Raw genomic sequence first — 12158 nt, 5'->3', positions numbered from 1 at the left:
AATAAAAAGGAACAAAACATTGATACATGCTACAATATGGATAAATCCCAAAAATATTATGCTAAATGAAAGAAGCCAGATGCAAAAGATTGCATATGGTATGATTCCATTTATATAAAATATTCAGAAAAGGCAAATCTATAAAGACAAAGCACAAATCAATGGCTGCCTGGGTCTGGGGATGAGAATGAGGGTTTATTACAAACACGCTAGAGGGAATTTCTGGAGGTGATAGAAATGTTCTAAAACTGGCTTGTGGTGATAGTTTACCAATTCTATATATTTACTAAAAATCACTGAACTTTGCATCAAATGGATTAATTTTGGCATTAAGTAACACAAAAGGCTGATTTTTTAAAGTGTACGTACCCAAAAGAAATGAAAACACATCCATAGAAAAACCTGTACACAAATGCCCATAGCAGCATTATCCATAACTAAAAAGTGGAAACTCAAACGTTCATCAACTAATTAATGAATTAATAAAATGTGGTATGTCCAATACAATGGAATACTATTCAGCAATAAAAAGGAACAAAATAGTGATACATGCTACAATACAGGTAAATCCCAAAAATATGCTAAGTGAAAGAAACCAGTGATGAAAGATCCATATCAAATGACTCCGAAACCAGTCACGAAAGGTCCGTATCATATGACTCCATTTACATAAAATGTCCAGAATAAGCAACTCTGTAGACAGAGAGAAAGTACATCAGTGGTTGCCTAGGCTTGAGGGTGCTGGCGAAAAATGGAGAGTGACTGCTAACGGTTATGGGATTCCTTTTGTGGGTGACAAAAATGTTCTAAAATTGATTATGGTGCTAGTTGCATAACTCTGTGAATACATTAAAAACCACTGAACTGTATACTTTAAATCAGTGAATTGAATGGTATGTGAATTATATCTCAATAAAGTAGTTATCAAAAAAAAACCTTGGTGTACAATCTATGAGCAGATAAAGCCATCAGCACTGGTGGGCCCTACCACAGCCACAGTTACCAATCCACTTAGGATAGGAAAATCTCAAAGTTACAAATTCTTTCCAACCAAACTCTGATTATTTTGTAAATATATATGTCTGAAAAGAGAAACAAGGAGTAATGAATTAGTTAAGTCACGAAGCTTAAAAACAGGTTGACATTAAGTATTCAAATTTCAGGTGTCAAAGATATTTCAATTTTCTATTTCATGTGTACACTAGGAGATATCTCAGTAACATTCATATGAACTCACTGTGTAAACTGCACTTCGTTACTATAAACTTTAATTATTCCTAAATCCCTTTAGATGTAATTCAACAGTTTCCAGTCTTAGTCATTCTACCTTTTGAAGAAAGAAAGAAACTCTGAAACGCAAATACCCAAACCTATCTTAGTAAAGCGTACATTCTAGTGTGATTCAGGCACTATTCTGTGATTATGGCACTAGAGATAAAGTGCATAATTTACCTCTAGATAGACTCACAGATAAAAAGGAAAGCAAATCTGATTACCAAACACACGATTACTGTTCTCTCATCACCAGATTAAAATTTAAACCACACAGCTAAAGTAAATGTCACGCACACAAGAAAGGAGAGAAAGTCGACAGTTTTAAAAGGAAGTGTCCCCCTCTTACTCATTTAATGAAATACTACGAACTTAAAGGCTATTCTGCAACGAATCTAGCCTAGAAAAACACAGCCCAGGATGCTGGCACATGAGAAACAGAAACTGTGATCTGGATTACTCTGGACGTTTTGAATGTTTTCTCTGTCCTTTATTGCCATGGAATAAAAATGCCCAACTGGAGCAAGAGGGGGCTCGGCTGTCCTGTTCGCAAAGCTGTTGGGGCAGTCAGTTCCAGGCCCAGCAGAGCCCTCCCTGTCCTCCGCCCGCACCCCCTCCCACCCCAAAGCAGCCAGTAGCACTGTCCCTGAGGGCCAGCTTGCGAAGAGAGGATCCAGAAGGCGGTCACTGGACGCGCGTGTTACAGAGCTCGTTTTTGTTTTGTTTAAAAAACAGATTCCTAACAGAGCCAAGCCTCCCTACCCCCGGGGAATAGGGGAAGTGGCAGCAGGGGGCCGGCGTGAAGAGCGAGAATAAAAGAATGACCGAGTACAACCTGCCGTGCAAGCTAGCAGCGAAGGGAAGGAAAGGTAGGAGGCGGCGGTCAGGCCCGCGGGGAAGGAAACTGCTCCCCAGCCCTCCACGCCACCCCGAGCGGCTGGAGCCTCCCAGGTCCCGCCCCGGGCTGGCCGCCCTGCCCCGGCGCCGGCCGCAGCCTCCCGCCCTACCGGACCCTCCCAGGACGCGCTTCCTCCGGAGCCGGACCCCCGCCTTGGCCTCCCCGCGGGAGAAGGCGGGTCAGTTCAGTCCGCTTCTCGGCAGAGGTGACTCGCGCGGAGATGTAAACACAGCGAGCCCAGCTGCGCGCGGCCCATCCCCCCCGCCGGGGTCCGTAACCTCTTCCCTCAGCCCTGCCCCGCGCCCCGCGCTCCCCGCGGGCCGGCGCACAGCGCGCCTTCCCCTTTCTCTGAGTCCCGCTCCCCGACCGTTGCCCGAGGGCACCTGCCCCCTTCCCTGGCTTCCCGCCGTTGTCACCGCCACAGCCTCGGGAAAACCCTTCTGCAAACCCCGGAGCAAACAACACAGACGCGGGGCGGGGGCGCGGAGGGAGGCGGCGGCACTCGGGACAGCGAGGCTTTATCGCCGCGCCCTCCGCGCTGCCTCCTACAGCCTCGGCTGCCCGCGCTCTTACCTGCTCTCCGCGTCGCCTGGGAAGACCGCGGCGTCGCTTTCCCTCCCGGCAGGGCCGCGGACTAGCCGCCGCCGCCTCCGTTGGCCGGGAGTCCGGAGGGAGCCCGGGCCTCCCCGGCAGCCCGAGCCGCTCCACAGGGAAAGGAGGAGACAAAACAGCGCGCGCCGCTCCGCGCAGCGCCCCCCGCCCGCGCCGCCTCACCGACCCCCAACCGCCGAGGCGACGGCGGCGACACAGAGCCCGGCGCGGGGAGCAATGGTGGCCCCCGCCCTCGCCCCGCTCCCGGCTCCCTCCCTCCACCCCCCGCTCGGCTCCTCCCCCTCGGCCTCCTGCCGCCGCCACCAGGACACTTGAGTCCGCCTCCCCCACCCCGCCCGCCGCTAGCGCTCCTCCCCACGCGGCGAGGGGGGGGCGGCACCGCCAGTCACCGCCTCGACTGTCAAAGCGGGGCCAGCTATTTATACCCCGCGGAGCCGGCTGCCCTCGGCCCCCACCAGCCCGCCCAACGTGCCTCCGTGGCTCTCTCGGATCTCGCCGCCCCTGATTCCCCCGAACTTCTTCCAAACCCGCTTTCTCAGGTAATGACTCTCTCCACCTGTCCCGCGCCCGACTCGGGATTCTCCCATCCCGCTTCCCCGACTAGCGCGGGGGCTCCAACGCGCGGGGCGGGCGCGTGGGGGCGACGGGGCCGCGCCTGCACCTGCAGCGCCCGCCAGTCCGCTACTGCCAGCCGGCCCGGTCCGCACGCACACACCCTCGCCACTCTTTCTGAGCGCCCCCGCAGGCCCGGGCTGGCACCCCATCCCCGACTTTGGACTCCCGCCCCTCTTCTCCAGGACTGCCCCGCACTCGGGCAGTCTGACTGTTACAGGGGGCCGAGGTTTGGAAGAACTCCTAGCCCAGGTCCTTCCCGTCGCCACTCCTCGGCCGGGCTAAGTGAAAGGCGGGGACGCGAGCGGACAGCAGCGCGCGGCCCGCCTGGCCCCGGCTCCGCCCCGGCCGCTGACGCTCGTGGCGCACCGCCCAGCCCGCAGCGCGCCCCTAGGCGCCGCCCGCTCCTCCTCCCGGCTCGCAAACGCCGGGCCTCGCACACCCGCGGACCCGCCCCGTTCCCAGAAATTACCACCCGCCCAACGGCCGGGCCGCGCGGCGGTTGGTGCCCGCGTTTGCTGACTGTCGGGCGGCGGGGCTCAGCGCGCAGCTGCGGAGCGCGGCGGGCGGCCCCTTGGCGTGGCTCCCGGAGCTGCGGGTACCCGCACCGAGCCATAGTCGCTCTTCGCATGGTCAGCGACGGAGAAGTAACTCAAGTCCGAGTATTGTTGGTGTGAGAATACGGGAGTGTATTGGAGCGGGAGTATTTTGGTCCAAGCGCTTCCAATTCGAAAATGAAAACCCAACAGTAGCTGCACGGTTTTGGTTTCCCCACTTTCACACAAAGGGGAACCTCTGAGCAAGGCACTCTCATGAGTCTTCAAGTGCACAAAGCCAATGACACGGTGCCCTGGGTTGTCCTCATTAATGATCTTTCTTACGCACAGTTATGCATACAAACGTCCCACACTTCACTGCCGCCGCATTTTCTGCTACAGTATTTGTTTCTTTAACAAAGAGCAGTGACTGCCCCGTGCGCGTGGGGACTGATTCTGCTCCCCTCTCCGGCTCCTGCAGCCTCACTCGGATGGACCTGGCGCAGTATTCACCAGGTTCGTTTCTGGGCACCAGCCTTGCTCTTTTTGCTTCTCCACAACTAGTTTTGAGCGAAGAAGAAACCCTGAGGCATCTAAATGGTAGCTGTTCTTGAAAATAACGTGGGAACCATGGAAATTACCCTAGAATAGGATTCAAATGTCGGAGAACCACAGGAGGCCCCACCGATTTAAGTCCCTGAAGAACCTAGGAATTGAATGATTTTCTCTTTCTTTTTTAAAGCTATTAATGTCTATTTACTGGAGAGGGAGGGACGATTCTTCTTATCTTCAAAAGCAACGCTGGGGACTTTTTAAGATATTTTTACTTTTAAACACGGGAAACCCGGATAGCAAATAGGGTTAGTCAGAGAGATCCTCTTAACTCTGATGAAGTTTGATGGATACCTGAGTTCTAAAACTTGGTAAATCTTGGCACCCTTTAGAACTAAAGAATGTATAAAGCCTTGTAACATTCAAACCATGAATACACAGTAAACAAGATAGCTACAAACACAGCACCCTTTCTAGTGCAGTATTTCTAATCCCCTATTTCCTGTAAAATAACCTATCACCTATGGGAACCATTGTCTACTTTGATATTTGAAGGAATTAATCAATACTACTGCATCTCCATGCCAAAAACATGGCATGTTAAGGAGCATGCAAGGACAAGGCCTGATTTCTAGAGTTAGGAGTAGATCTCACCTGTGGGGGTCAAATCATTCCTATTATCAGTTTGTCAGCTACTATTAGGAGAAATACATCTCCCCTATTGCCAATTGGAAGTAAGCTGGAAAGTCCAGGTGGATAACAATACTGGATAATAACATTATTCTTCCCAATTCTTCAGTGCTCCATGCATGCATGCCCTCTGAAATATGGCTTTGTAGTTCCTCCCATTAGAATGCTTCTTCACCCTACTGATTTTGCACTTAGTTCATCCCACTTGTTTTGTTTTTTGGCCAAAGATATATGGGCAAAAGTGGCAGTGTGACAGTTCTGAACCTGACCTTAAGAGGTATTGCGTGTTTCTGCTTGCCTCTCTCTATACCCACCTTGCACAATGTAAAGAACGTGCCTGGGTAGTCTTCTAGTGCAAGAAGAACCAGAGACATGGAGCAGGTCTAGAACCATCCCCAGCTTGGAGCCAGTAACCAACAGAAAAAAAGCATTGTTGTTTTAAGCACTGTGTTATGGGATGGTTTGCTACCCAGAATTAGTGTTATAGTCTTTGACTGGTACAATAGGAGATGGAACAATCTGCTCTCCTGGCCTTGAAGGTGCCAAACTTGATGTCTCTGAGGCATCTCTTTGATAGTAGATCTTGGAAGGATACATCCCTTCTGGGAGCTGGCCAAGTAAGAAACCCAGAATGTTTGCAGCACAGCACTAACAATCTCAGGTTCAGTAGGAAGAGGCTGCTGTGGCCAGCAGTCCTAGAAACATGCTAATGATCGTAGAATAGGAGGTCTCTATGTTGTAACAAGATTGCTTTTACTTCTGTTTTTTTTATATATAACACAATTTTTTTTTAATTTTTTTATTGGGAAATGTTGGGGAACAGTGTGTTTTTCCATGGCCCATCAGCTCCAAGTCAAGTCGCTGTCCCTCAATCCAGTTGTGGAAGGCACAGCTCAGCTCCAAGTCCAGTCGCCTGTTTTCAACCTGAGTTGCAGGGGGCGCAGCCCACCATCCCATGCAGGCTTGCGCTCCAACCAACTGAGCCATCCGGCCACCCCATATATTACACAATTTTTAAATTACACAGTGGTTCATTAATATATTCTCATCAAATAATACAAAGTAGACTTTTTAAAAAGCTAAGTCTCCTTTCCTTTATTTCTCTTTCCACACCTCACCCTCCACGCATACCCAACCATCCCATACCTTTCCACAGGTAACCAACCATAAATGATAGTTGAGTATTTGAGGTTCGAGACCTTTTTCTGTGCATTTATATACATACACATGCATTTATATAGATTAAATATTAAAAAAGGATTAAATATAAATAAGATTATGTAACGTGTAATTAGAATGCTTTTGTACTGTTTTCTGTTTTATGTCCCCTTCATTCTCTCTAATTATCTAAGACAGTCTTTTAAAAACGTCAGCCTGTCTTCAGTAAGATAGGCTAACCACGAGACAAGGTTTTCCTACTGTTAGAGCATAGGTATATATGTTAAATGGGAAACGGACCCTTCTGGGCCCGGTTGAGGGAATGGAGCAATAATCAACACGAGGAACACAAGGCTAAATTCTTCGAGTGGTAGCCAGGAAATCATTTGCCTCTCCCAAACTGGAAGTGCTTTTTCTTGGGCTAACCCTTGGAAGTTCTCAAAGTGAATAGTCCTAGAGAACTAACTAGGGAAAGCTGTGCTACCTATCCTGACCTAGCCTCTGGAGTCACAACCATCACTATGCCACATTCTATTGGTCATGTAAATCAGTCCTAATTCATGTGAGAGGTCACACTACTCAAGGACATAAATACCCCGAGATGAACACCATTGGGAACCATGTTGGGAACTGGCCAACACAAGAGCATCCGCTGTAGTGAATTTTGAGTGACAATCTTTAAACTTGTTGGATTCCCTCATTGCTGGTGGGCAAATCTCCAGGTTACCAACTGTGTAGACTTTATGAGAACAGCCAGAAACATCTCTTCTTTTGCCTCTCCTTAAAGACTTAGTGGTTCTAGGCAACTGTCCAGTTATATTGTGGTGTTAACCTACCTTGTTTGTGATCCACTATATCCATCTCTCCCACCACCCTTTTCTGAACTTCTGCAAAGAGGAGTATTCATAACTCTCCCATATTCTGAGTCTGCAAAGGACAAAACAAAAACTCACTTTTTCTTTTAGGTATCATGTTGCCTTTTATGAATCAGAATCTCTTAAACATTGTATATTGAACATGTATATTGAGAGGCCTACTTTAAAGAATGACTAAAACCAAAATAATTTGGGAGGACATATTAAGTTTCCAGAATCCAATGAAACAATTCTTGAGAATGACATTTGTACCATCAAATGCAATCAGGTAAAATAAGTGGGAAATATAAAAGTTTGAATACAAAAGGGAAATTAAATCCTCATAAGTTGCAGGTGTTATTTTACCGTGTAATAGTTCTAGTAAAATAAGTACTTAGTCATTTCATAATTTGAGTTCTTGATATATTTTAAAAACAACCTTCTCTTTAAAATAGTGCTTTAGTTGGAAGCATTTTATTAATTAAAGAACAAATAAATTAACATTTTATTGCTTTGTTAAAATGTTTGAAGTATTTAAGATGGATTACACTTTGTTTTAGTTAGGATTTCTAATATTGTCAATGTTAAAACCAATTTGCCTCCTTATCTTTATTATAAAATTAAAAGTCCAAATGAAATGTATATGAAGACATTTTATTAGTGATTTAAGATCATATTAACCTTTAAAATTTCTCAATAAAATTGTTTTTAAATAAAATTCAAGATAAATGCTATAATAGTTAATTCAAAGATAAAGATCTTTCATGGGAAATGATCTAAAATAAATTTTTATATTTGTGAGCTGACTAGTTTTCAAGGGCATTTAGCTCTGTTTGTTCCATGCTACAAAATTAAAATGAGTTAATAGAATTTTCTCTTCATTTATTTCCTGAATCACCCTAAAGATTAGAAAAGTAAACCAAAGCTTTCTTTTTTTCCCATTATTTATTTGCTTTCTTCTCTGGAGGGTTTTCCTGTTGGTGAGCCAATCAGCGTGAGTGGCATTATTTTAGTTATAGTAAATAATAACAGCATTAATAACAATACTATTGGCCACTATTAGCATACTACTACGTAGCTAGTGTTCATTAATCTTATGAGTTCCATATAATTATCTTCATCTTACAGTTCACGAGTTCGAGGTTGACTCCCTCTTCAGAGCCTGTGCTCTTAACAGCTAGTACCTCTAAAATACAGCCTTATTTCAACAGCTCTTGTCCGAACATCAAGGATGAAAAATATTGCCCTCTGCTTCAGCCTTGACACCAGCCTCACGTCCTCATCCCCCAAATTTGTTGGGCGCACTACTCACCTCCGTCTGTCATCCCTGTTCTGCCTGACATGGGAGGCACCACCGCAAATGGTTGAGTGTTTCTGGCCAGGTTCCTTATCTCCCTCTTTCCAGACACTCCCTTCTCCACCAGTTGCCAACCTGTTCCCTCTCCTCCAGCCTGTGGCTCCTGTATCCTGCTCTTCCTGTCTGCCACACTGTCTGAGTTGGCTTTCCATCTCTGCCGAGGACACTGACTGCTAAGCAAAAGGAGAGAGAAATTTAAGGCCAGGATAAGAATCCAATCAATATGGAGGCTGAAAAGGTCACAGGAGGACCATAATTAAATTGGAATACCAGACAGAAAAGAATAGAATAAATGGGAAGAAGAGAGTTTTATTATAAAATACTGTGAATCTACACGAAAGACTGTTAACTTCCCCAGTGTGAAGGAGGGATGGAAATAAAAATAATTCCATGGTTAAAATGAATCTTCACGAGTCCATGAACAGGTGTAGTAATTGACAATATCTATACTTATATGTGGTCAGAGTCCTAAGTACCAACAAAATGCTTTTGAAATTTAGCATCATCTTAATAGTGTTGATTGAATGTGTACTTTCTTTTTCTCTTTTCTTTTAATCCTCCTAACAACCCAGTCAGGCAGGTATTATCAGTTTGCAGATTATGAAACAGAGGTGACTATAGGAATAGAACAACTTTTCCAAGACCACTAGCAAGTGAGTAGTGGAACCAGGCAGGACACCCAAGCAGCTGGCTCCAGACTCTGTGCTCTTAGCAGGCTGCTCAGCTCCCTCCTGCTCCTGCTCCTCTCATTTCCTGGTTGGAAGCACGCTCAGGCCAGCTTCTCCCTGTCCTGTGCTGTCCTTAGGAACAGGCCAATACCTCGACATGTGATTTGAGGGAGGTGAAGGAGCCCGGTCGCAATTCAACAAGCCTAAAATTGGCTTCTATTCCACTAGTAGAGAATTTCAGAGCTCACTTACAAAGTCTGCATTTTTATTTGGTTACATGAGTAGGGAAAGAAGAGTAATATGTTAACAAGGATTAATTCTGTTACCAACCCAGAGTGACTGAGGAGAAAGTAGGTCCCTTTGTGATCAGTGCAGACTAGAGAACTAAGCTTTGACAGATGGAAGAGGCAAGGTAGGAGTCCCTAACCTCCAGCGTTTATTCTCTTAGCTCTGTCAGGAATATCATATATTTACCCTAACCTAATTATCCTACAGTGGAGGACACTGAGACCTAAAAGTGACTTGCTTTTGTTAACACAGCTAAGCAAAGTTGGAATTTGAATCCAACGTGTTTTTTTTTATTTTTACAAGCTCCCTTTTTGAGGTCACTGAGATGGGAGCTGCGGAAGAGGAAGGTCTTTGGAAATGTTGATGCTCTTGAGCCTAGTGGAAGGAGATTAGCAATGAACTAGCTCCTTTTCATTGATTAGGTAGGACCAGGCAGGACAGGGAAGGACTAAGTAAGATGCTGGGGGGCAGGAAATCAGGGATAGAATGACAGAGACAGGCTTGCATCTAGGAGGCACAGAGAGAGTATGGAAATCAGGGAGCTAAGGCAAATATCAGGAAAGAGCTAAAATTAGTTAGGCAAATTGTTGACTGAAATATAGACAATTATTGACTTTACAATTTTGTCTATAGCTAACCATAGCCATATGTTCAAAATTATCTTGCTTTTCAGTTTTTCCTCTTGAGGTCCTGTATATTTTTAAAAGGTGGTTTATATTTATTATAAGCCAATTTTAGTATTTTTCCCAACACTGACGTGATGGAAACCTTAATTATTTTTATATTGTTCTACTGAAATTTTCAGTCTTTAGTATTTTTAACTTACCATTAGCCCAAAGAACCCTTCGATCGTTAAGGTAATACTTGTGCAATGGGAACTAGATATTAATACTAGAGCAAAGGTGCTAAGTCCTGCCTCTCAGCCCAAAAGTACTGAACTTGCCAATGACAGCATGCTGAGAGAAACAAGGAACAGATCTGTGTTGAAGTAAGATGCACATCTGGTTATCAGACCAACTGGGTAGCACTGAGTCTTTTTGAGTACAAAGTTTTAAATGGCAACAGTAGGTTTTTCTGTAAATGGTCTAGATGTCTCGAAAAGAGATTAATAACTGATTCACAGGAATGTAGCGTACGTGATTGACTTTGATTGACTTTGTGGGAACCCTCTTCCCACAAAAATATCATAGCCGGGATCCTGTTTTCCAGGAGCAGGTTTTCGGGGTGAGATAAGTGAATGGGATAAAGGAATGAAAAGTAGGGTAAAAAAGCAAAAGTCTTTTGTGTACTCCAGATATACTAGCTGTTTCTAGTCTTGTATGAAAACGATTTCAAAGATCTGATTTAAGAAAGAAAAAGAAGGCAAATTACAGTAAATATACATACAGGAGGTGCCAAAAAAATGTATACACATGACTTGTTTCATCTTTTGTTATCGGTATATATTGAGTATTACAATTTTAATACAATGTTTTCCTTTCTTAAAATGTGTATATACTTTTTTGGCACCTTCTGTATATTTACCAGGGCCTAAGGCCATTTAGTATGCTAGGTAACGAACACTTGATTTTATTTTTTTTAATTTTAGAACTTACAAAGTTAACTTCAGTCTGAAATGATAGTTTTAAGAAGGAAGCATATGAAAAAATCTCAATGAGCTACAAAGAGATAAAAGCTTTCTTTAAAAATGTCCTCACAGATAGCAAATGAGCTTTGAAATGTTAGAAGGGAATGGGTCTCACTTAATCAGTTGTAACGCAAAGCTTCCAAGGATTAGCCGAAGAAAGCGAATTTCCCAATCGGGATGAGGCCATTGATTTACCTGCGGTGGCTCTGAGAAGTTAGTCTACTGGTGACCCTCACTTTGATTTTACTCCCATCCCCATATTGAGCCATAAAGTGTGCTCCTCCAATTATCACTCTCGTTTTGTTCCCCACTCTAATCTCGTCAGCTGTGAAGCTCTCTAACTTTTCCTTCTGTTCTCATATACTTTGATTCCTACTCAGGAACCCTCTAGTTCAACTTCAAGGGGAGCCAACCTCACTCTCTGACAACCAGGCACTGGTCCTGCCATGCTTATGCCATGTGACTTCGTTCTCTGACTGATTGAACCAGCGAGATGCACCTTATCTAACTGGGTCTATCATGGTGTTTCTCTCAGGAATTTGCAATTGAAACCAGCAGGCTATCTACAGTCTCTTAACGTGTCTAGAACCTTGTATATGTGTGTTGGTAGCTGTGGGACAGCCATAGTCCGCCATATGCAAACTGAGAGCAGAAAAAAAAAGTCCTTTAGCTGTGGCTCAGCGTCAGGGAGAAGCAAACAGCAGAGAGCAAGAGACAAGGGTGTGGGTTCCTGGGAGCCTTCTGGATCCAGTCCATTCCAAACTTTCAAAGGACCTGATGCTTGTACAATATGAGAGGACCCTCTTTTTAAAAAAAATAGAAAATTGTGACTACAAAATTAGATATGAATATGCATACTTATTTAGAATAGAAAGCAAATCACAAAAATGACAGATTTTTAAAAGCTGATCTACCTCAAATATTATAAAACCCAGAAAAATAAAATACACTATACTTTTTTGTTCATCAACTGTCTGACATTCCTCTAAAATAATTTTCCTACATTCATTGCCTTCATACTTTCTCATTGTTTT

General features: G+C 44.7%; 2 protein-coding genes across 9 annotated transcripts in view; one reads left to right on the top strand and one right to left on the bottom strand.

The window, feature by feature from the left end:
• ELF2 (E74 like ETS transcription factor 2) overlaps positions 1 to 3025 on the bottom strand; it is a 95700-nt gene extending 92675 nt beyond the window's left edge. For 2 of the 8 annotated variants that reach the window (XM_019730822.2, XM_019730823.2), the window contains exon 1: positions 2744 to 3016. The gene's annotated coding sequence lies outside the window, so the exon portion shown is untranslated. Of the gene's footprint in view, positions 1 to 2743 lie in introns of all 8 variants that reach the window. The other 6 variants (XM_074338509.1, XM_074338511.1, XR_012498214.1 and 3 more) reach the window with 5 other exon arrangements.
• Positions 3026 to 3183: 158 nt separating this feature from the next.
• NAA15 (N-alpha-acetyltransferase 15, NatA auxiliary subunit) overlaps positions 3184 to 12158 on the top strand; it is a 124130-nt gene continuing 115155 nt past the window's right edge. The window contains exon 1 of the mRNA XM_019730820.2: positions 3184 to 3321. The gene's annotated coding sequence lies outside the window, so the exon portion shown is untranslated. The remainder of the gene's footprint in view (positions 3322 to 12158) is intronic.

Source organism: Rhinolophus sinicus, linkage group LG07 (assembly GCF_036562045.2).
Source record: "Rhinolophus sinicus isolate RSC01 linkage group LG07, ASM3656204v1, whole genome shotgun sequence".
Lineage (NCBI taxonomy): Eukaryota > Metazoa > Chordata > Mammalia > Chiroptera > Rhinolophidae > Rhinolophus > Rhinolophus sinicus.
Note: the sequence above shows the minus strand (reverse complement) of the source record. Positions and strands in the feature narration are given on the sequence as shown.